At 41.8% G+C, this 25245-nt stretch overlaps 1 protein-coding gene, 1 long non-coding RNA gene and 1 other non-coding gene across 6 annotated transcripts in view; 2 read left to right on the top strand and 1 right to left on the bottom strand.

The window, feature by feature from the left end:
• Positions 1 to 25245, top strand: part of ENTPD7 (ectonucleoside triphosphate diphosphohydrolase 7) — a 106567-nt gene that overhangs the window by 4297 nt on the left and 77025 nt on the right. The gene's annotated exons all lie outside the window — the stretch shown is intronic.
• On the bottom strand, positions 1714 to 7149 carry LOC116667075. Of its 3 annotated transcripts, none has more exons than XR_004323843.1 (3): positions 6710 to 7133; positions 6352 to 6535; positions 1714 to 5856 (listed from the first exon to the last, which is right to left on the bottom strand). It is a non-coding gene; the product is annotated as an uncharacterized LOC116667075 (long non-coding RNA). The 3 variants fall into 3 exon arrangements; XR_004323844.1 differs by having other exon boundaries at positions 1768 to 1825; positions 5645 to 6535; positions 6710 to 7149; XR_004323845.1 differs by having other exon boundaries at positions 1807 to 1825.
• On the top strand, positions 13486 to 13617 carry LOC116667381. Its single transcript, XR_004324270.1, has one exon. It is a non-coding gene; the product is annotated as a small nucleolar RNA SNORA18 (small nucleolar RNA).

Genomic DNA, 25245 nt, shown 5'->3' with positions numbered 1-25245 from the left:
CTTTTATATTAAGGGTCCCTGAAGCTATACCTTTAGTTTGGTCTCCCTCAAATATCACATTTTCAAATGCCTCAGGGATCATTCTACTCGTACCTGTACCATTGTCACTTCAAGTTCATCACCACTCCGCCAGCCTACTCACACCTCAACTTCTGCCACCTTTTGTTGTCCTCTTCTCTCTGGCTGGAACCAATAGGTCAATACATGATTTCCCTGAGAGTCTCTCTTCACTTAGAGCAGAAGGAATGGGAGAACTAACAGTGTCTAATTAGGCACTGTGCTCTGCATACCCTGACCTGATTAACACTGGAACCATCTTGAAAAGTAAGTGCCATTATCTCAATTTTTAAGGGTTAAGAAATCAAATTTTGAGAACATGAGCATCTTACTCAAGGACCCTCAGCTCTTGAGTAATAGAATCCAGGGTTCAAATCAAGGTCTGTCTGATTCTAAAACCTAAGCCCTTTACTATAATGGCCTTCTAGCTTGTCACCTTGCCTTGGGCACATCACTATAAGCTCCATCCTCATACCGACACCAGATTCAGTTTTCCCCAAATGCCTCTCAAAGGTACCTACATTTTCTCAACCATACTCTGGCTCCTCACTGTATGTAGGCTCAACTATGCTCTCGAGACCACTAGTGAGCCCTCAGTACTGTGGCTAATCAACCAGATTTCTCATTATTTTTTAAGTGATTTATACAATCACCTGCCCATTCCTCTCCTTCCACCCCTCTATCTCCCATGATCATTTCCTGGAGGAACATTTTAGCTCTTCCCAGTCACACCCCTGCTAACTTGTAAGTCTAATGCCTTCCATTAGTGAAGTCTTTTCTAGCTACCACAGCTCATGGTGGTCACATATCACATTCTCTTAATATAGATGAAATGGCCTCACCTGCAAAATTTTGACCAAGCAGTAGTGTTATTTACTGTCTCGGTATTTCCATCCTCTGTTTAAAAATAAGCTCCTTCAGGGTAAGGATCATGTTTTATGTTTCTTTTGTATTGCCTACAGAGACAGATACAAATGAAATAATGTGGGAGAAAATGCTTAGAAAAGTATAAAGTACAGTATAACCAAAGTATATTATTCTTAAAATTACTAATGCTATAAACATTGGCAAAATGTGTTTGGGCACAGGTTCAGCGAACAGCAGAAACTTGAAGGATTTGATAAATAAATCAAACCCAGAGTTCCTCCCCCTCCTCCTCCCATTTAATCCTTTTTTTTTTAACTTTTTTTTATTGAGTTATAGTCATTTTAGAATGTTGTGTCAAATTCCAGTGTAGAGCACAATTTTTCAGTTATACACAAACATACATATATTCATTGTCACATTTTTTTCTGCTGTGAGCTACCACAAGATCTTGTATCTATTTCCCTGTGCTATACAGTATAATCTTGTTTATCTCTTGTACATTTTCAAATCCCAGTCTGTCTCTTCCCACCCGCCACCCCCTTGGCAACTACAAGTTTCTATTCTATGTCTATGAGTCTGTTTCTGTTTTGTATTTGTGTTCCTTTTTTATTTTAGATTCCACATATGAGCGATCTCATATGGTATTTTTCTTTCTCTTTCTGGCTTACTTCACTTAGAATGACATTCTCCAGGAACATCCATGTTGCTGCAAATGGCGTTATGTTGTCATTTTTAATGGCTGGATAGTATTCCATTGTATAAATATACCACACCTTCTTTATCCAGTCATCTGTTGATGGACATTTAGGCTGTTTCCATGTCTTGGCTATTGTAAATAGTGCTGCTATGAACACTGGGGTGCAGGTATCGTTTTGAAGTAGGGTTCCTCCTGGATATACGCCTAGAAGCGGGATGAGTGGGTCATATGGTAAGTCTATTCCTAGTCTTTTGAGGAATCTCCATACTGTTTCCACAGTAGCAGCACCCATTTAATCCTTAACGATACCTTCCTGCCCTGTCAGACTGAACGTGTGGAAGAAGAGGCCCCCACCTTGCCCACTAGATGATTCACTTTTTAAGGACAAGGAGCATGATTGAACTGATCTGTTTGCCTTCTCCGGGAAACCCTTTGAGAGACACTGACCAACTATTGGCCTCTTCACTTCAATGTCCACTCCTTCCTCAATGACTGCTCTTGGGGTGTTCCCTTATGTAAGAACTGCCCCCATACCTTGGCTCTATCACTGATTCCATCTGTTCAGCATCTCTATAGTGCTCAGAGGCAGTTCCTTGCCTGCACCCTCTAGTGGTCACAAGGGGATGCATGACTCTTTCTGGAGGTCTCTCTGAGGACCTCCATCAGCACCCTCTGGTGTGAGCCAGGGACCCAGAGTCATGTAGACTCAGGCTTCAGAAGTGCCCCCTCCCAGGGTAAAGAGGGGACTGTTCCTTGAGGAAGGACCTCGATTCTCTGGGTCGTCCACTCCTGGTAGTCCTTTAAGGAAGACCCACCCTTGCCTGACAGTGACCAAAATTAGATATGAGAGGGACTTGGCAGCAGCCCCAAATTCCTCTTCAGCAAGTCAGCAAGAGCATCTGACTCAGATCCTATATAACCGATGTCTGTTCTTGGCTCCCACGGTCCTTTGTTCATTGAAACGCCTATGCCTAGTAATGTGCTAAATTCCCAAGTTTACTTCTCTTACATGCCCTTCATATGTTTCAGTCTCTCTAAACAATGGTGTCCTCATCTGAAAATAGGGAACACCTGCCTTACCTACCTATGGGGATGTGATGAGGATCAAGCCACAGAGCAAATGTAACATGGGTGTGAAATTTGGGGTAGTCCACCCTCCTCTCCCACTGCCATCTTGGAGGTACTGGAGCCCATGTGCAGATTAAGCCTTGAGAGCTGCCCACAATCTTGCAGCCTCCTTCAGATAAACAGGCAACCCTGCTCTGATTGAACTCTGGGTCACATAGGATCACTGATGCCTTTGGGCAAATTACGAAAAGGCATCACTTCCTCCAAGTAGACATGGCTTTTGCTGGGTGCTTGGCTTAATGAGTGGATATGGGCATCTCTGGAGCCAGACACCCTTGTTCAGTGAACAACCCACACAACCAGACGTGGAGGCTTCATTACCATATGCATCTGTGAATCCCTCTCCTTACTCCATGAATGACATGACACTGAATGGGTATGCTGACCACATTTCCAGACACTGAAAGAGTAGAGAACTAACAAGGTGGCTACTGAGTTGCTCAGGCCTGTACTTCTGGCTAAACTGATCTTATGACTGACACGCCCCACTCCCTATGCATTCTTTTCTTAGAATAACTTATCCTTTTACCCTAGAGGTCTTGAAATGAGGTCATGGACTTATCCTCAAGAAAATGGGCAGACCCACCTAAATTCCTCTGTAACAACAGCAAGTTCCTATCAAGATGGAAGGAATGTAGCCCCTGCTCACACTTTGACTGTTATCACTCTTCTGTACCCATTTTTCTATAAAATCCTGGGGCTCACAGTCTTTAAGGCACTAGCCTGCTGTGGCCTCCTCTGCCTGGCAAAGCAATAAAGCTGTTCTTTTCTAATCCTCCCAAAACTCTGCCTCCAACTTTCAATTTGGCTATCAGGGTACAGAGGTCATTATTTTGTCAATAACATCAAAACAGTCACTGTTTAGGGGGAAAATTCAGCAACAAACAGGTGGCTTTGCCTCCATTTAGGGGAGGAAAAGCCCAGCCCTCTGATTGGGTTTGCTTGATTTCCAAGGGCACTAGGATAAACTTTGCTCTTGTCACTGCCCCTATGGCCCAAAGAAGAATTCCTCCCTTAAATGACTGAAGTTCCTACAGTGGATTTAATCCTTAAATCACTCAAAGTACAGATGAAGACTTGGGTTGTGGACAGTGATGAATTAGAGACTTAGACTTTGAAGGCAAGTGAGAACAAATAACCCAAAGATGAAAGATGACAGCCCTGGGGAGGGAGGAGCAGGGCCTATGAAGGGCATTCAGACTCAGTTTTCTTCTGTCTCCCATGATGCTCTCTGCTGTTTCCACTTCTCTTTCCTCTCCTCTCCCCATCTTTCCTCCCTCTATTCTCTTCTGCCTCTTCCTCTTTACTCCTCTGCTTGGCATCCATCTTCCTCTCTTCTCCCTTCCTTCTTTCCTATCTCACTTCTCCTTTTCTCTACTAACTGGCTTACAATTTGGAATTAAAGAATATTTGATAGAATGATGTATTCTATTATTTGTATTTAAAAATGAGGCAATCTTCTCAAGAAAATAGCAATTCTATTAAATTGCCTTTTTAATTTGTATATAAACCATAGTACTTTTTCCTGTGCATCAGTCATCTTTGATAGAGAAAAGTTTCCCCCAACACACACACATACGCACAACACACACAGTTTGTACAATGCAAGGGAGGGGAGGGAAGCCAGCAAGGAGGCACTTGCAGATTAGCATCAAGGGGAAGTCCTCAGGATGCCGGCAGCAAGGAAGGTTTAGGATTGTACAATGTTAAAGATGGACACTCTACTCCAAGCTCCTTGCTTTGTTTCCAGGCCCCCCACCCTACATCCCTGGAGTTTTCTGGAGAAGTCAAATAGATCATTTCAGTGCCCCTAGACAGAAAATGGAGGTCCAGAGAAGTTACATGATTTCTTCAATGTCACAAAACCAGTTCATGGCAAAACCTCGAGTAGATCTATTTGTCAAGCACAACAAATGTCAAGCACAACAAATGTATAACACTGAGTCTGTCGTATGAAGACATCATAGGAGCTATAAGAATTGGAATAGCTGAATAAGACCCAGTTACCACTTAAGTGGAATTATGACCTCCAGGGAGAATATAAATCATTTAACCAACACTCATCTACCAGGTGGACAAAATTGGATTCAACCCCAAAGTCTATATAGATTACATGTCAAATTCACATTCACACACAATAGGTCATTCTAATGGAGGGGTCAGGGATATGGGCCATGTACACAGGAGATGATCTGTTTTCCCTCCAGCCCTCCGTATGCACCCAGTGCCTCCCTGGCTGCCTTGTTAGACGGCAGTTCACCGCAAGAAGCTGCTCCTGTTACTGTCCTTCCCCCTGTGTCCTCTAAGTACCTTCTGCAATCTGCCATGTGATTCCTCTTCCTAGCGGGCTGTGATCTGCAATTAGCAGGCAGTCTTGCTGACTGGCTTTGAGTTTATTAAGTCCTGAATTCCCAAGAACACTTTTCTTCCTTCCTTCCTCCCTCTTTTGCTTTCCTCCATCCCTTTCTTCCTTCCTTCCCTCCTTCCCTTTCTTTCTTTACTTTCTTCTTTCTCACCAATCACTTTCTGTTCAGCTGAAAAAATATTTGTGGAGTATTTTAAACTAAACAGTATTCTGGGTACTAGGAATATAGACATAATAAACCAGGGTCCCTGCCCTTCATTTGGTTATGGTGTCATGGGAGGGGGGGATGACACATTCATGAAGAACACTTTCCCCCCTCTGAGATGGGAAGGGATAAGGGTGCCATGGGCCCAATGGGGGCAGGGTGAGTGGCTGGTCAGGACAGGCTTCTGGGACGGGGTAACAAGTGAACTAAGTTTTGAGGCATGAAAGGAGTTGGCCAGGCTAAGTGAAGAAGAGTAAAACTAGTTCTGTCAAAGGAAAGGTGGCAAGTTGGTGGGAAAGGGGGTTGAGAGAGAGGTTGTGCTCACCTGTGTCACTACGAAATTTTCCCAAACTGAGACCGTCTCTCTGTGTTGAGGGAGAAACAGGTAGAAATGCATAGATTCTCTTTTGACTCTAGGAACAGTTTCCTTTGGTGGTAAAAGTTATGTTGGAATAATGGAATAAAACTTTAAAACATGTGCAGAGGAGAGGGGTATATGGGAACTCTCTGTACCATCTGCTCAGTTTTTCTGTAAATCTAAAAATGTTCCAAAAAATAAAGTTAATTAATTTAAAATTTTATGTTGGATTTTCTAATTTTTTGGAGCATGGGGTCAGCCAATGTTATCTTTGACGCCACTGAGAACATAGAACTCCATGGAGGTCAGAATGACGAGCATCGCTTCTCCCCTCACCCCTGTTTCTCCCTAGTGTTTCCCCATCTCAGTAAAGGGCCCCACCATCACCCTGTTCAGGCCAGGCTGATTTGATTATCTTCATCCCTCCCTCTCCCTCACCCTACATCTGGACCATCACCTAGTTCCATAGACTGTACCCGAAGCTCTCTCCAGAATCCATCCAGTCTGCTCCACCGCCTTTTCCTCCCCCTGGAACGAGCCACCATCACCTTTTCCCAGCCTGGCTTCCTCAATGGGCTCTTAAGTGGATATCCCACTTCTCTTAGTCTGCTTAAGCTGTCACCACAAAGTACCGCAGACCTGGTGGCTTAAACCACAGAAATTAATTTTCTTACATTTCTGGAGGCTGAAAGTCTGAGATCCTGGGGTCAGTAGGGTGTTTCTTCTGAGGCCTCTCTTCTTGGCTCGTGGGTAGCTGTCTTCTCCCTGTGTCTTCACATGGTCTTCCTAACGGGTATGTGCACCTGTGTCTTCATATCTTCTTACAGGGATGCCAGTCATACCAGATTAGGGCCCACCCTAATGGTTAAAGAATTAATCGTTGAAGAAAAAATTTTTTAATTAAATTAAAAATTAAAACTTCAGTGTATGAATTGAATATATAACAACACTTCCCCTCTGTGGCCCTCAGCCATGCTTCAAGCACCCACCAAAGCAATCTTCTGAAAATGGAAGTCAGACCAAGTTACTTACCTGCTTAAAAGTCTTCGGTGGCTTCCCAGTGTACTTAGAATGAAATCCAGACTCTTCCCCGTTGCTCACAAGGCACGGTCTGACCCCCAAAGCCTCCCCAAGCTCTCCGTGCCTCTTGCCCAGCTGATCACGGTGCAGCCACACGGCCTTCCTTGTCTCTAAAATACATGAAGCTCTTCTATCCTCTGCCCCCTCTTCATTGGCCACCCCAACTCATCCTTCAGTTCTCAGACGCCTTCCCTGAAGGCCTAGTCTCAAGTAGGCACCCACTGTGATTCTCAATCCTAGCCCCCAGTTCCTTTACTTTGTAGCTTTTATCACAATTTGATATCTTTTTTTTTTGTTTGTTTATTTGTCTTGTTTGTCTTTCTGAGGACAAAGACCATTTCAGTTTTGTCCACGCCTGAGTCCTTGCCCCTAGCGGAGTGCCTGGTACAGGAAACATGCTCAGCAAATATTTATTGACTGAGTGACAGAATGAACTGAGAGCTTGGACTTTATTCTGAGGGCACAGGAAGCTGCTGAAGGATTTCTAGCAGGGAAATATTAACATGGTCAGATGTGCATTTTAGAGAGATCACTCTGGCTACAGTGGGGAGGGGATGAGTTAAGGGGCCAATCACGGAATCAGGGAGACTCATGGGAAGACTATTGTGATAATCCAAGTGAGAAATGAGGAAATATTGAACAGGGTCATGGAAATGAGAAAGAAAAAGAGGTAGCATTTGTAGGACGTGACAGTTTATTGGATGTAAGAGGTGAAGGAGGAGGGATGACTCCCAGGTTCTTGGACCAGGTGAGAAGGTGACTGGGAGTATCTTTCATGGAAACTGAAAGAGAAGAGGAGGAACAGGTTGGTTTTGAGTCTTGGAGGATAAATTAGGAGAATACTTATCTCCCCAGTGGAAGGCTCCCCTTAACACAGGAACTGTGTTGAAGTCCCCATTTAAAAAATACCTTGCATATACTAGGCCCTCAGTGATCCCAGTTGGGGGCAGTGCATGTGGGCCCTTAGTCACATGCATGATGTCGCTTATAGAGACCCTCACACCTGTCCACAAGCCCAAACACCCTGGGGATGTTGGTTCTCCAAATTCCCATGTCACTCATCCTCCAGCCCAGCCCTGCTCAGCCTGTTCCATTCCTGATGGCCCCCCACCCTTTGCTTGTTTTCAGCCCTGGCAGAAACAAAGCAAGCCCAAAATACACTGTCCAACTGGCAAGTGATGAGTGATTAGCTGCCTGGCTCTAAAAGGCTGGAATGAGACAGCCTTTCAGTGCTAAGTGAAGTAACCCTAGCCCTCGGCTTGCTGTAATTCTAGATGGAGGTGGACTGGGACTGGGCGTGGACAAGGCAGCGTGAATGGACCCTAGAGGTCCAGCGGGAAGCAGGAAGAGAGTGCATCTCTCTGCAGTCATTTGAAAGTATGAAATTAATGCTCAAATGGAGGTAAATGAGACGCACTGGATTATGTGAGAGAATGAGTGATTCTTCTTACTAAAGGGAGGCTCTCTGCAGGAGGTGGGATGGCAGACTTGGTGGCCACACTTGATCTCTTTCTTGTTTTTCACCTACGTTGAGATACCACATTTATACAAGGAGATTCTCCTTTCTTTCTTTTTTTTTTTTTCACTTTATTTTTGCCAAATATCCTACAGCTCTGTGGTGTTGGGCAAGTAACAACTTCTCTGACATTCAGACTCTTCATCAGTAAAGTGGGAGTCATAGCCCACACCTCAAAGGGTTGTTGTGAGACCCTAAATGAGCTAAAGGATTTAAAGGAACGACTGGCATGTTATGAGAGGCATTCCAGTATCTAGGTGGTTAGTTCCTACCAAAAGCAAGTCTCTGTTTCTGATGTACCAGGGCACTGGAAGAATGCAGTCAGCACTCAGATGCCTGTGATTTACAGTGTGATACAGTTTTCAGGGTCCCTCTGTGTTGTACCATTTATCAGAATTTCCTTCCTTTTTATGGCCAAATAATATTCCATTGTATGGATATACCACATTTTGTTTATCCATTCATCAGTTGATGGACATCTGGATTGTTTCCACTTTGGGGCTGTTATGAATAATGCTGCTGTGGACATCTGTGAACAAGCTTTCGTGTGAACGTGATTTAAGTTCCCCTGAGTGCACCCCTAGGAGTGGGACTGCTGTCTCACAGCTCTTAAGTGTACATTTTGATGCATTTCATGTGAAGCCCTTTTCACTCATGAAAGTTTCAGCCTGGGCTTGGGACTTGAGTGAGCAGACAGGAACCTAAGTCACCAACAACAGGTGGTGGGATCCAAGTCAGCTAGAAAGCCCAGCCAGAGTCCCACCAGCAATTCTTTTTCCCTCTCTCCCGTGCCCCAAGGGGCTCAGTGGTTTCTTCAATTCAAAGATGCCATCTTTTTGATAAGCATTCTGAGGGCCAGGGTAGGGGAAGTGGTGGCAGGAAAGCTTCTGTTGACTGATTGTAAGATGCCTCCTGATTTAAAAGTGCTAAATTGTTTGGGGAGGGGAAGGGGATTATTGCATTTTTAGACTTGAGGAGATTACAGTTGTATATTTAAAGGTTACCCTCAGAGTCCAACCCAGCATTTTTATAGAGCAGAAAATGGAGGGATCGCTCCACAGCTTAGACAACAGCGTAGGCCAACCCTTACTGCTGGGGCCGCAGAGAGAAGTGTTAAAGACACAGAAGTGCCAGAAGGCTGGGCTATTGTCCATCCACTGAGCATCTCTGACATGGCCTCTAGGGCCACCCAGTGGAGGCAAAGGTTACTCTGTGCTACATCAGACATTAAGCAGTTGGGATCTGCTCCTTAATTCTTCATACCACGGTGTCCTGGGAAAGGCTCAGGAGCTCCAGGTGGCAGAGCCCAGAGAACTCTGGACTCTGAGCCCAACCTGTTCTTCCATGCCACGTGGCACTTCACCTCCCTGGGCCTTGGTTTCCTGATCTGTGCAGTCAGGAGGGTGATCATTTCCCTGCCTGACTCACTCTGTTGTTATCAGGACCAAGCAAAATGAGGTAGTAGGGAGGTGAGAACTATTTATTTTATTTTATTCTATTTACTTTATTTCATTGAGAATAGAAAAGGAGCTGATTAGGGCACACCGCCATACACAACAGCGGGCCACGCAGACAAGAGGTGCCTGTGTGAGCCGTGAGCACTCTTTACAGTGAGGGACATGTGTGAGTGGTGAATTATTACAGGCCTGGATTCTTTCAGGCTTATTCGTCTATTCATGCCACAGATTTGATGGGTACCTGCTTACAGTTTAACCTCAGTCTAATTCACTCTAACTTCAAAGGAAGTTCCTTAGGCCTCCCTCCTAGTACTCATGCCTCCTACTCCCTGCCCAGAACTCACACCTTCCTGAAACTGGTCTTTTCAGGGGTCTGCTCAGGACTGTTTCAACTCATTTATACTTTGGCTGAGATCTCAAAGTCAGAGCCACATGAAACATGCACCACAGCCTGCTACAGACAACGAGGAAAACAAATCTGGTTTACTTCTAATGCTTTTTCCAGCAGTGCCCAGCAGACACCTCCTAAGACAGAGCAAATTCTTTCAGGCTTTGGGAAAGATTTAAGAATCTGAAGTAACTTCTTCAAAGCATTCACTTATGTTGTCTTTCTATCACCATATGCTGGGCTCAAAAATGAGACACCTATCACCCTTTGATGTTCTAATGGCTTTGTAATTATACAAGTGACAAGAAGAGAAACTTGAAAAGTAAAACGCACACCCAAATGTCCATCAGTGGATGAATGGATGAATAAAATGTGGTAGAATGGAGTATTACTGAGTAAGGAAGGAAATTCTGACACACACTGTACACCAACGAACTGTGAAGACATTATGCTAAGTGAAATAAACCAGACACAAAAAGACAAATACTGTATAATCTCACTTGTATGAGATACCCAGAAAAGTCAAATTCATAGGGAAAGAAAACAGAATAGAGGTTAATAAGGGCTGAGGGGAGGGGAGAGTGGGGAGTTATTGTTTGATGGGTATACGTTACAGTTTGGGAAGATGGAAAGTTCTAGAGATGGATAGTGGTGATTGCACAACAGTGGTAATGTATTTAATGCCACTGAATAGTACATTCAACATGGTTACAGTGGTAAATTTTATGATGGATATTTGGTTGTTTGGCTTCTTTCCAGTGTTTTACTATTATGAATAAGGCCACTAAAAAAAGTTAAAGGAAGCCTTTAGAATGTTGTGATATAGTAAGGGGAAACATAGGTTGTAAAAGACTGTCATGCTCTTTCCACCATCTTTCTGTGCCACCATAATGGTGCACATGGACATCCTGGCCAGTGCTTTCAAGACCATCACATTGCTGAAAAGAGAGGCAAACACCAGGTTCTTACCAGGCAGTGCTTCAAAACCATGGTCCAGTTTCTAACTGATGATGAAGCATCCATTCATGATCACAGAGCTGGGGAAATTGTAAACCTCACAAGCAGCTTAAACAATGGTGGAATGATCAGACTTAGTATGCAATTCAGAGATCTAGAAAAATGACAGACAACCTGATCCCATCCCATCAGTTTGGCTTCAGTGTACTAACGATCTCAGCTGACACATGGACTAGGCAGAAGCAAGATGAAATCCCACAGGAGGGGAAGTCACATACACCAACCACACACACACACACACACACACACACACACACACACACACACACACACACACACACACACACACACACACACACACACACACACACACACACACACACACCAGTCCATTCCTTACTCTGTCTCCCAAGCATTAATCTTTAATGACTTGAATTCCTAAAGATTAGCCACTAGGGGGCACAGTTTCATCATTTGAAAGCCTGGGTCCCATTTGCCTGATTGCTTACCAGTGCATTTTCCTGTCCAAAAATTATGTGAATATGAACCTAAGTGTTAAGGAAGCTTTTTGCTGGAGGGAAACCCAAGGTCACAGGCTCACAGTTCCACCCTTTTGTGGGTCTCCTCCCCCTTGCCTCCTTGCCTCCTTGCCTCCTCTCTGTGGTGACAGACCCATTTCCCCTGGCCTGTGTCGGTAGGGCCTTGCTTTGCTTACTCAGTCAGATGTTGCTAGAAATGAACTTTTTTCCCCTTGTGGACTATGAGGCTAAACATTATTTGTTCTCTCAAAGCACTGCTCAAGGCTGCCATGGGACAATATTTGGTTTGAAGGACTTTCTGCTTTGATTCAGCTCAGGATGGCTACCAATGTCAGGAACAGTCTCCCTGTTGCTTTTCAACCTACCGACTTCTTAGCAGGTGGTTTAAGACCATGCATTTTTTTTAAAAGGGATTTTGTTTATCCATTCATCCATTGATGGGCACTTGGGTTGTTTCCACCTTTTGGCTATTGTGAATAATGCTGCTATAAACATAGATGTACAAAGTATCTGTTGACGCCCCTTCTTTTAATTCCTTTGTGTATATACCTAGAAGGGGAATAGCTGGATCAAATTGTAATTCTATATTAATTTTTAAAGAAATGACCATACTGTTTTCCCGCTTCACCATTTTATATTCCTACCAGCAATGTATAGGGTTCCAATTTCTCCATATTCTCTCCAACACTTATTTTCCTTTTTTAAAAAAAATAACCATCCTAATGGGTGTGAAGTGGTGGAATCTGCACTTTTAACATGATCCTCCACACATTCATACCAACGTTAGAGAATTGCTTTCTTTAGAAACCTCAGCAGCAGGAAGAGAAGGGGCGTTGAACCTTCTAAGTCTCAGAAGCAAAACGGGGATTTAGCTGCAGGTGTCATCTTGAGATATCTTGAGATATTTTGACCACCCCTAAAATGCAGGTGGTCTTGGAGAAATACTGGGATTCTGTGACGGTGGCTGTGTTCATGCTTTCAAAAGTCCTGCGTGAGAATCATCTCCCATGGGAGCTTTAAAGTACAGACCGTGTATGACAAGCCACTGGACCTCTCTGTGCCTCAGATGCTTCATCTCTAAAATGGGACTGATAATCTTACCTACCTTATAGGGCATTTGTAAAACTTGAAGAGGTGATATATGCAAAGTGCCTTTAAAAAGTATTGTATTATTATTATTATTATTATTATTATTATTATTATTATTATTATTATTATTATTATTATTATTATTATTATTATAACAAGTGATCCAAGATTACTAGAAACCATAACAATTAGAGTCATTTACTGGTCTAGACCCCTGAGACCTAATGCCTTGATGATAGATCTGGTAATCAATCTACAGATTATTCTAAAATCTAATGGCGGGATCTATTTTTAAATAACTGCTTGTGAATATTCTCACAGTCCAGGAAGCACTTGCATTGGGCACCTAATTTAATGAAGCAAGGTTAGGAGTTAGAGGCAGCTCTGCTTTCGTGAAGGGTTTATTGCTGAGGATCTTATCCTGTGAGAAGCAATGCCACTCCCTAACGTTGAGGAAGGGGTTGTGGTGCATCTCATAGGGTTCTAGCAGTTTTATTTTGTTATTCAGATGCATTTTGAAAATCCCCCTGGAAGAATTTATACCATGTTCTGTTAAAAGGACTAGGATTTGTGGCAGAAAGTGAAGGGGAACTTTCACTTTTCCCCCAATTTACTTCTGGGTTGTTTGTTTACTTTACATGGGGAGGTCCTATATTATTTTTGCACTTATGAAAAAAAGAGTTTTTTAGTTAGTGCTGGAGGTACTCAGTGTGGCTGCCCCCTCCCACTTAAAACAGTACTGGCAGTACACACACAGATACCCACTCAAAATAATATCCTTAGTGGAGGTCTGTCCCAATGGGGCTTTTTCTGTAGACCTGCATCATTGGAAACACCTCTTAGATGAACTTTGTGGTTTCCTTTAGTCACAGAACTAAGTGTTAAATCTGTGGGAAAGAACTACAAAGACAGAGCTGCTAAATAAACTATGAAAAACCTAGCAGTCTAACTTTTAAAATCTTGGGTATTGTCATAGTCCAGCTATCTGCGGTGTTCTAGGGTGTGATACCTTAGGCGTGACTATGGCTTGAACTTAATGCATGTTTAGAGGGTGTCTAAAATTCAGAACCAGGCAGACCCATGTCCTCTGATGCTAAACGTGGTCCTAAAGTAACTTGCTTGAGGAAATTGGATCCCAAAGATTACTGGTGGGGAATTTTTAAAGTGTGCCCATATTCCACTGGAGATCAAAGAAACCCAACTGAAAGAATTGTGGACTGACTGACATGACAACTGCAGGTTGAGCAAAAATTCATTTTGAAAAGGCTGTCTTGAACATTATGGCTCAAACATTGGAGGAACCAAGGTGATTGGCAGTGCAAGAAAACAGAACATGTGAAATTCCTTAAAACTTTATTGACTTAAATAATTTTACTTGTTACATAATTTTAAAACCTTTTATATTTTTTGTAGGAAAAAAATCCTTAATAATATGGATGATACCTTAGTAATTATCAATTTACAAAGCATATTCACATCCATTATCTCATTTAATGCATGGCATGGCTTTGTGAAGTAGGTAGTATTTTACCCAGCTTACAGCCAAGAAGCTAAATGCACAATAAGTAGATGTAATTGTTGTATCAGCTGCATCTTTCTCCCTCCATATCCTCTGAGTGTTGTCTTTGGTTCACTTTGCTATAGTGTTTCTGGCACTCATTCTAGTCCTATAATAAAGTATATTTATAATCCATTCATTTGAAGATAAGCATCCTTAGCTGAAACTGCCCAGATTGAAAGGACTGTTCAGACTTGAGATGGGTGATGCCACCTTGGCCAGGTGGGAGCTAGAGCGGCTGTGTTTGTTTGCCTCCTGAGGCTATCAAAACAGAATTCCTAAAAGCAAAGTATCTCATACATATATGTTTTAACAGAACCATCATTTTGTTTGGTCTGCATGGCAGGCAAAACCACATGAGATTTGTATCTTCCTATCACAGAAAGCTGAAATGTCAGGCAGTTTTCAAAGAGTTATAAATGGCTTTTCCAGTTTGGGCAGAGTGAACCTCATCATTTGAGGGTAGGTTATTCCTGCTGGCAAATGTGTGGCTTTTAATGATTAGGCAAATATGGATAATTCTGGTTGTTTGCCCTGCAATTGCAAAGATTTATTTGGCTTTTTATTGTTTAATGGTGGTGATTAGCAGCCATACGCAAATGAAAATGTCTTTGAATTACACAAGTATCTCCTTCTAAATCAAGACTTGACCTCAGGTAGCATTAGTCAACCAAGGGTCTCTCTGGGTTGGCTAGATAATTTACACAGTCTAGTACAAGATGAAAGTGAAGGGACCCTCGTTCAGAAATTATTAAGATTTCAAGATGGTGACATCAGAGCATTAAACCAAATGCAGGGCCCTTTGCAAGTGCACATGTTGTATATCCATAAAGCCAGCCCTGGATCTCTCTTACATTATCTATATTTATTTGTGGGTAGGACATTAACATACCACAGATTTTAAAAGGTATAAAATAAGTTTCTAGGGACAGGAAGTCTTCCTTCCCTATGTGGACCACTGTTAACTAGTTTCTTGTGTATCTTTCCAGAGATTTTCATTTACTTACAAACATACACAAACACAGTATATTATCTACCCTTCTTCAGGACCCACACATACAAATAGTAACATATTTTGCACATTGTTCTGCACTTTGTCTTCTTAGCAATATATCTTGGAGATCATTCCTTATCACTTTAGGCAGTCTCCTCATTCTTTTCCATGGCTGCATGATATTCCACTGTATAGATGTAACATAGTTGTTTAACCAGTTCCCTTTGATGAATATAGAGGTTGCTTCCAATGACCATCGATGCTGCAACAAACACCCTTGCAGATCATTTTCCTACATGTGTGTTTCTGTGGAATTGTCAAATCAAAGATTATCATTTATTTTAGATTGTGATAGACCTTGCCAATTTCCCTCTAAAGTGATTGTACCAATTTACATTCTCACCAGTACAGATTTTTGGATCTCTGCCAATCCAATAGGTGAGACATAGTGCTTCCTTGTAGTCTTGATTTTCATTTCTCTTATCAGCGAAGCTGAATATCTTTTCAAATGGTTAGAAATCAGTGTCTTTTTTGAACTGTCCTCCTATCCTCATTATTTCTTTATTGTGTTGTGTTGTATTGTTATACTGTTCATCAATCTTTTTCTCATGATTTGGACAAATGCTTTACCCATTAAAGAAATTTGGTCTTGGTTTGTGATACTTTGAAAATATTTCCTCCAGTTGGTTTTATCTTTTTAATTTTGTTTTGCCATGAAAAGTATTTTTTAAAATGTAGTTTATCTTATCAATTTTTCTCTTATGATTTCTGAATTTTGTATCATACTCAGAAAGGTCTTCTCCATTTCCATCCTTCCTTCTAGTATTTCTTTGATTTCATTCCCTCACATAAACCTTCACTTCATCTGGAATTTATTTTAGTATAAAGTATGAAAACAGGGGCCCAACTTAATTTTTTTTTTTTTGCAGATGGCTACCTAATTGTCCCAACATCATTTATTAAATAATTCACCTTTCCTCCCACTTATCTGAAGTCCTATCTTTATCAAATAGTAAGTTCCTATATGTATTTGTGTCTATTTCTAAACATTCTATTTCATTTACAAGAATGGTTAAGCATGATGTGTCAAAAAAGAAGAAGGAGGAGAATAAGAATTATTTTCTAAACCTCTTTCTACTTTGAGGGTGGTCATAGAGAAATTGGCTTATTCTGAGCTACTCAATACAATACAGTAATCCTTGAAAGGCTAGTCCCAATGTATGTTTCTTTCATAAATATCTGAAAGAAAAAAATTATCATGATAGTTAAAAACCATAATGGATAGAATGGATTTGAGAGTCAGACAGATCTCAGTTTCAGTCCCAGCTCTACACTTATTTAGCTGTGTGACATTAGGTGAGTTACTTGCCTTATCTGATCCTTAATTTCCTTATTTATAAAACAGAAATAAATACAGTACCTCTCCCATTGAGTCAGTTGAGAAGTGAATGAATGTAAAGTGCTTAGAATAGTCCTTACATGTAGTAAATTATTATTATTTACCTCTAGAGTGACCAACTCAACCCCAATTGCCCAGGATTCTCCTGGTTTTATTATGGAAATTCCCAAGTCCTGGGAACCTGCTTGGTCCTGAGAAAACTGGGACGTTTGGTCACCCTTAACCCTATTGTCATGTGCAGTGTCTATTTTTTCCCACTATCAAAAGCATAGTACCCAGTATGTACATTGACTACCTCAACTTATACAGCAATATCACAAAATGCAATTTTTTTCATAAACATAAAATCCATACTCTTATCTTATTCCAAATGAGTGCCCCTCCTTGGGGCTGGTAGACATTCTTTGGCCATCAGAGCCTAATCTAGGATTTCCTCTGGTTTCCACCTGAACTAAGATCAAAGGGCCCCCCTCCCACTGCCAAGAAGTGGTAGGTGTTGGGAGAGGAGAAGTGGGGGTGAGAGTCAAAATAAGGCTAGACAAAATCACAAGGCAGAATGATGCCAGAACACTGGAGACTGGGAATACTTTGCTTCTAGAATAAAGAAACACAGAGCAGTCTCCCCAGGACTGATTTGCTAGAATGTAAAAGAGCAGTTGTCTTCCTCACTCACTAATCAGTCTGACTTTAGCCCTGTAAGAGACTAGTGGGATATACATCACTGGGGAGGTAGTGCATCATGTATTTCCCAGATCCTACCACCAAAGCTGCACCTACTCTGGGGAGGTGTGTAGCAGGCTCTGAATCCACAAGGACAAAAGAGCCAGGTCCTAGCTGGTTGGAGGGGAGAGGAGAGAGGATTATCTGTGTTGGAGAAATCATGTCTTGGGCTTAATTATTCTGAATTTAATGTTGCAATGGAGAGAGCCCTGTACTGAAAGTCAGAAAACTAAGATCTCATTCCATCTCATTCCGTCTCTTTCACGAACTAACTCTAACCCTAAGCCAGCCCTTCTCCAAGGGCTGCCCCACACAACTCTAGGGGACATGTGTTATTCATAGAAACATGTGAATATACCCTTTTGGAGCTGGTGGTACTGAAACTGAACAGTACCCTGAGAGGCCATTTGAAGTACAGAAGCCCTGCTGTGTCCCCCATTTCTTGTTTGTAGAGAAAAGGCTCTCCTAGGCCTTCCCTGAGTTCCAAAGAGTAGACTCAAACAGCTACTAATTAGGGAAGTGAGGTAATGCAGAAACAAAGGAAAAGCAGTCAAGCAAGGGAAGTAATGATAGCTAAAACAATAGTTCATCAATAAAACAGAGTCCTAGTTCCTCCTAAAGGGATCTACCTAACAACCCCATGCATATCTTTGAGTTGTTCTGCAGGGACTAAGACTCCCCGCTACGCAGATAGAGGATGGTGACTACATGCTAACCACAAGCACGTAGACCCCAGACTGGTTAGAACCAGAAGGCTGATGATTAACATTTCCAAAACATCACCCTGGTACATCACCACCAACCAATTTGAAGAAAGTCCACAAACTACGACCCTCACCTGCAAATGTTGCCTTTAAAAACCCTTCTCTGAAAGCCATTGGAGAGTTTAGGTCTTTGGAGCGTGAACTGCCTGTTCTCCTTGCTTGACACCCTGCAATAAATGCTGTACTTTCTTTCACCATAACCTGGTGTCAAGTAGATAGGCTTTGCTGCCCAGAAGAGCAAGTTAACCCAAGTTCCATTCAGTAACAATGTATATAATTCAGTCCTTCTGTCTGGTTCATGATATTCTTCATGGTTCAGTTCTAATCACCAGGTTGGGAGAGGTTAGATTCTGTCACACAGTGCTCATTTAGTAAGTGTCAATTGAAAAAATTCTCTATTCTGATGCTAGTACCTCCTGGGTTTCTTGGACTCCCCGTCCCTAGAAGGTAAAATGGTAGTGAGAAGCTAACAAGATAATGAAGCAGCAGAACTGTTTACAATAGCCAAGACATGGAAACAGCCTAAATGTCCATTGACAGATGACTAGATACAATGGAATACTATTCAGCCATAAAATGACAACATAACACCATTTGCAGCAACATGGATGTCTCTGGAGAATGTCATTCTAAGTGAAGTAAGCCAGAAAGAGAAAGAAAAATACCATATGAGATTGCTCATATGTGGAATCTAAAAAAAAAAAAAAGAAGAAGAAGAACATAAATACAAAACAGAAACAGTGTCATAGACATAGAATACAAACTTGTGGTTCCCAGAGGAGAAGGAGGGTGGGAAGGGACAGACTGGGAGTTCGAAATTTGTAGATACTGACAGGCATATGTAGAATACATAAACAAGATTATACTGTATAGCACAGGGAAATATATACAAGATCTTGTGGTAGCTCACAGTGAAAAAGAATGTGACAATGAATGTATGTATGTCCATGCATACCTGAAAAATTGTGCTCTACACTGGAAATTGAAACAACATTGTAAACTGACTATAACTCAATAAAAAAAAAAATGATGATGCAAACATCTGTTGTTTCAGCTGAAGACTGAAGGATTTCCTGGAACTGAGGAGTTTGTGAACTGTAGCATTTTCAGTTTAAAGTGGGCAGTCTCATCCAGATGGCCAACAGGCACATGAAAAGTTGCTCAAAATCACTGATTATTAGAGAGATGCAAATCAAAACTACAACGAGGTATCACCTCACACGAGTCAGAATGGCTATCATTAAAAAGTCTACAAATAATAAACGCTGGAGAGGGTGTGGAGAAAAAGGAACCCTCCTACACTGTTGGGTGGAATGTAAATTGGTGCAAGCAGTATGGAGGACAGTATGGAGCTTCCTTAAAAAACCAAAAATAGAGTTACCATATGATCCTGTAATTCCACTCCTGGGTGTATACCTGGAGGAAAATATAATTCAAAAAGACACATACACCCAGGGTTCACATCAGCACTATTTACAATAGCCAAGACATAGAAAAAACCTAAATGTCCATTGACAGATGAGTGGATAAAGAAGATGTGGTATATTTGTGCAATGGAATATTACTCAGCCATAGAAAGAATGAAATAATGCCATTTGCAACAACATGGATGGACCTAGAGATTATCATATTAAGTGAATTAAGTCAGACAGAGAAAGAGAAATATCATATGATGTCACTGATACGTGGAATCTAAAAGAAAAAAGATACAAATTTTATTTACAAACCAGAAATAGACTCACAGACATAGAAAACAGACAGTGGTTACCTGGGGAGAAGGGGGAAGGGGAGGAGGGATAGATTAAGAGTTTGGGATTAACAGATACATATTACTATGTATAAAATAGATAAACAGCAAGGATCTACTGCGTAGCACAGGGATATTCAATTTCTTGTAATGAGCTATAATGAAAAGAATCTGAGAAAATATATATGTGTGTGTATGTATATGTATAACTGAATCGCTTTGCTGTACACCTGAAACTAACATTGTAAATTGACTACACTTCAATAAAAAATTAAAATTAAAAATATAAATAAAATGGGTAGTCTCAGGCCAACTGGGACAGTTTGATCACCTTAGGATATTGTATGATTGAAGTAAACATATATTGTTTTTAAAAATCAAAAAAAGTATAGTATTTTAAAAATAAAGAGTATTTTAAAAATTCCCGTTGTTTTGATTTATTTTTAGCCACAATGTTTTAAGCATTTAAAATTTTCAAATAATATTAAAGGAGATCATGAGATTTTCATGTTTAGTTAAAGGAGACACAAGTTCACTGTGTCTCAGGAATTCTGTGTTTTAATGGAATTAGTAATAATTGAATTTCGGCATCATGGAATGAACATTGGGTTAGGAATCCAGAGTTCTGGGCCCACATCCTGCCTCTGGGATAACAGCATTTCTCGTGCGAACGTTACTGCTTAGAAGCAAAAGGTGCCACACAAAAGCAATTTGTTATAATTATTGGTGGAAGGAAAAGAGAGTACAATCATTGCAGATAATTTCTGAAACCCGGGCCAAGAACCAGAGCCTGGTTGGTGCCAGTGATTTCAGAAATGAATCCAGTGCCGATGCTTGTGTGAAGGAAGGAGACTGATCCTCTGGATTTGCAGAGTCCTGGAAAATACCTTCCGTGATGGAAAACATCTATTTGGATTAGGCAGCCTCCAATAAGTAGGCGGATTATCCAGCTTCCTTCGCTCAGAACTGACTGGACTTGTTCGACGACTTCGTGACTGTCAGGAAGGAAGAAGGAGGGATGTACATGTTAAATCTAGTGCAAATATGAAGCGTGCTGAGTTGGAAGACGGCAAGATGAGCTTCTTTCTGTGTATGTGCAGAGGGTGACCAGGGAGTGGAAGTGGTTGGGGGCTGGACAGTTGTCTAGAGATGAAAAATCTCTAGCAAATTAATTCTGAATGGTCTCATAGTCATGAGAGCTGGAGAGGCTGGTGGTTTGGGTAGAAAGGGTGAAAAAAAAAAAAGAAAAGGGAAAGAGATTTGGAAATAATTTTTTCCTTTCATCTTTCCTAGTATAGAGTATAGAAATTATAGAAATAAGTATAGAAATTCTGTGGAGCAGGTGTCTATTGACCTAGAACCCACCTCCCTGGTAGAATTCAGGAGGTCTATAAACTTGGAGGGGAAAAAATGACATCTATTTTTGTTAATGTAAAATGAAATGCAGTATTTCCTTGAATTATAAATGTAGGCAACAGACTGCAGCTGAGTTAGTGAACCTGAGACTTGTCACCAATAGAAATCACGGATGTTTTCAAGTCACATTATTGTGTTGTAGATATGAAATGTCTATGTTCATCACTGCTTTGAAATTATGGTAGAAATTAGAATCACTGCTAGACTTTGTTCCTTAATGCACAAAGAATTACATATATTATTACTATAGTATATATTTTAATTTTGATGATTATATTTCAATGTAGTTGGTTTCTTTTGTAATCCTATATATTTTGTTTTATACATTTGAAAGTATTATTCTGAGAAGGGGGCCATGGGTTTCACCAGACTGTTAAGGGGTCTGTTCCTGGATCTCTGCTCTGGGCACTGCTCTTTGGAACAGCCCATCACCTCCTACTGCCCCCATGTTCCCCAGGCCTTTATACAAGCCTTTAAGAGGGTGCCAAAGAAACATGGACAGATGTTTCAGATAAGTGGTAAAGGAGTATTTCAAAATGGTAATAACTACGTAAAAATATTTGTTCTAGTTCTTGTATGTGGACAAGAACTGGAAAAATAATTAACAAGAATGAAACTGTTTAAAGTGTTATTGCATCATCTTTTCAATACTAGTTTTTAAAAAATTATGGTCTATTTTTTACAAAACGAATATGTCTTCATTGTTGAAAAGTTACAAAATGCAGATGAGCAAAAAGGAAAAATATCCAGTCTTCCTTAAACAGTTAAAAAGAGCATGCTGCATTCTATGTAGATTTTTTTTCAATGATATAGAGTTATATTTTTTGACATGGGAAGATTTCTATCATATGTTAAGTGAAAAAGCAAGAAGAGTACATAAAGTAGAATCGCATTTTTGTTTTCTTTATAAAAGGATGTATATATACATAGGAAAATGCATAGGAGATCACACATCAAACAGGCACTGGTGTTTGTGATTATGTGTTAATATTAGTCAATACCAATTTCGTTAAAGGAAAGGAAATCCTTCAAGGAAAAGCGCCGTGTTGATGCTGGGATTAGCAGCTTCAGGGTGTCCCGGGCATATCCTGTGGCAGCCTATAGAAGTGGCTCCATGTGTCAGATGGCTGGTGCCTGGGAGGGGCCCGCCGGGCATCCCTACGGAGCCCCCCAGGCCTGGCTGGGCCTCAGCTTTGCAGGTTCGAAGGTGCTGTGTGGGTTTCTACATCCAGAAGACCTTTGTCTCTGGAGAAATGATTAAATTCACAAGAGGCAAATGGATAAACCAGAATTCAAACGTTTTGAATTAGAATGATAATGCCTGCCTTGTAGGGTGTGTGAAAGTGAAAGGAGAGGATGTACTAAAAGCTCTTAGCAGCAGGCAAAGCATGTGGGAAGCCCTCTGTAGAAGGGAGCCCTTGTTATCATGATGCTTTCCAAAAAGATTTACCTGTAGGGGAGGGTGAGCTGGTGAGTAGCCAAGAGTAACCATGGAGAGCTTCCCCCAGGCCAAGAACACTGCTTAGGGCTTTGAGTATATCCTCTCATTTCATCTTCACACACTCTGAAAGACAGGTGCTGTTATTCCCATTTTACAGATGAGGGATTGGGGCATTAGGTGGTTAAGAAGCTAGACTGTGACAGAGTCAAGATTTGCACCTCACTCTGCTGTCTTAGCCAGCATTGCCTTTGAGGATAGATTGGTGAGTATGAGCTTGGAGCATGGGTGTTACCTGGATGCTCTTAATGGCAGTATCATGCAGCTTTGAGTGCCAGATATCTCCACGCCCACTGTCCAGATGTGGCTTTGGGTGGGTCACTTAACCTCAATTTCCTCATCTGTAGAATGGGGTAATATAAGTGCCTCAATTTCCTCATCTGTAGAATGGGGTAATATAAGTGCCTACCTCCTTGAGTTGTTGTAGGACTAAATGCTTTTAAAATGGTAACTGGTGCTAAGTATTCAGTTAATGTTGGCCATTGATGTGATTGTGGTTGTGGTTGTGGTTGTTACCTGCCTGCAGAACTGATATCGAAATCATGGGCCTGGGTACCTTATCCCCGACCTGGTACTGAAGATATATACTGACTCTCTGAGCAGTGGTGCCTTATATAAATTATGCCAGTTCTGAGCACATTCTTTCTTTAGCCAGAGCCCCATAAAATATAAACAGTTTAAGCTTTCTCAGTTGCATGCACAATTAAATTGATTCTCTCTGAAGTCACCCCCACTCCCAGGTAATCTTGGTTGGATTTTGAGTGTTCACAAATTCTCTTGGGACTTTTTTTTTTAAGAGCAGTTTTAGGTTCATAACAAAATTGGGAGGAAAGTACAGAGATTCTCTATATATTCCCTGCCCTCCCACAGGCATAGCCTACCCTGTAATCAGCATCTCCCACCAGAATGCTACTTTTGTTCCTACTGATAAACCCACACTGACATAGCATGATCACCCCAAGTCTGTAGTTTACATTATGGTTCACATTTGGTGGTATACATCCCATGGACTTGGGCAAATGTACAATGAAGGATAACCACCATTATAGTTTCATACAGAGTATTTTCTGTGCCCTAAAATTTCTCTGTGCTCTGACTATTCATACCCCCCCCCCTTCTTGGGACATTTCAAAGACTGCAACTCTCATTCCTGAAAGCTGGATCTAGTCCCTTTTCATTCTCAAAGTGTGGCTGTCAGCCCATTTTAACTGAGCACGTGTCCTTTCCCCATCCCAGGGTCCCAGTTCATCCATTCCCCAGGAGGCTCTGAGTCCCACTGACAAATAAAGGTGGGAGCTGAGTCTGCATGGGGTTGGCCCTGTAGATGCAGTGTGTTCTTTTAGGCAGTAACCACTCTGAGCTTGGTCAACCCAGGCTCCAGGTGGGGGCTGGGATTCTTGAGACTGAGCAAACACTGTCCCTGGACAGCTAGGACCAGGTTCTTTGGCCTCCAGGAGGGCCTGTCCTTGGACACCAGACTTGGATGGGCATGGCTCTCCTGGCATGTCTGCAGCAGAACTGAGGTGCTGGGCTGAGTGTGGTCTTCTGCAGGCTTGTTGCAGCTTGAAAGGGTCGGGCTCACCCCTTCCCTCAGCTGGACCTCACTGCAGGCCCTGGAGGGCTGGAAGCTGTGCTGTTTTCATTCCTGGCCATTATTGCAAGACAATGGATTTCTTGTCAACGACAGTAATTCTTCAGTATTGAAAAACATGCCGCTGACAAGAGTGTTTCCACGAAAGCCTTCCCTTCCACCTCTGACCTCCCATACAAAGGGCACTGTCCACCCCCTCCCACTGCACCCCCAGGGTACACCCAGGCTGTCGTCACTATGTTGGCCATATCCAAGTCCTGCGCCTACTACTATTTCCTTAACTTTTTGCTTTAAATGTGCTCCCTTTTTTCTTAAATTAATTTTGGCTGGAATTTTATATCAGAAATATCTGTGAAATTTCAGATTTAATGAGCTGAGTTTTTCCTAATAAACATTAAAATAAATATGTATTAAATATTAAAAAATTTTTCCCACCTAAAACCATCTTCCCCATGTGGCCCCCAATAGTGGTATCCCAACCCTGCCACCAGAAACCCCGGTATGGTCTGTGAATTCTTTGGGAGACCCTTCAGGGTCACCTGTGTTGTCACTGTTGACTTCTCTCCCTAAGACCCCTCGGTCTGTGCCCTTGTGAGCAGGTGTGGCAGGAAGGAGTGGGTCTGTTCCACTTGGAGGCCCCACCCTGGGAGTGGTGAGTTCCATGGCAAGGTGCCCTCATCCACTCAAACTTGGATTTCCTTCCTGTCTGGTAGGGAGAGACCCATTCTTTTCTTGATCAGTGATGAAAACAGGGTGAGGATTCTAATTGGCTTGTCTCTCTGGGGAATGATGTGGCCACACAAGGCCCTGGGAAAGGCGGCATCAAAGGCAGGTGAAAGTCGGTGGCAGCTACGC

The sequence above is a fragment of the Camelus ferus genome, chromosome 11 (genome assembly GCF_009834535.1).
Source record: "Camelus ferus isolate YT-003-E chromosome 11, BCGSAC_Cfer_1.0, whole genome shotgun sequence".
In the NCBI taxonomy this organism is placed as follows: domain Eukaryota; kingdom Metazoa; phylum Chordata; class Mammalia; order Artiodactyla; family Camelidae; genus Camelus; species Camelus ferus.
This window is presented reverse-complemented; position numbering and strand designations above follow the sequence as displayed.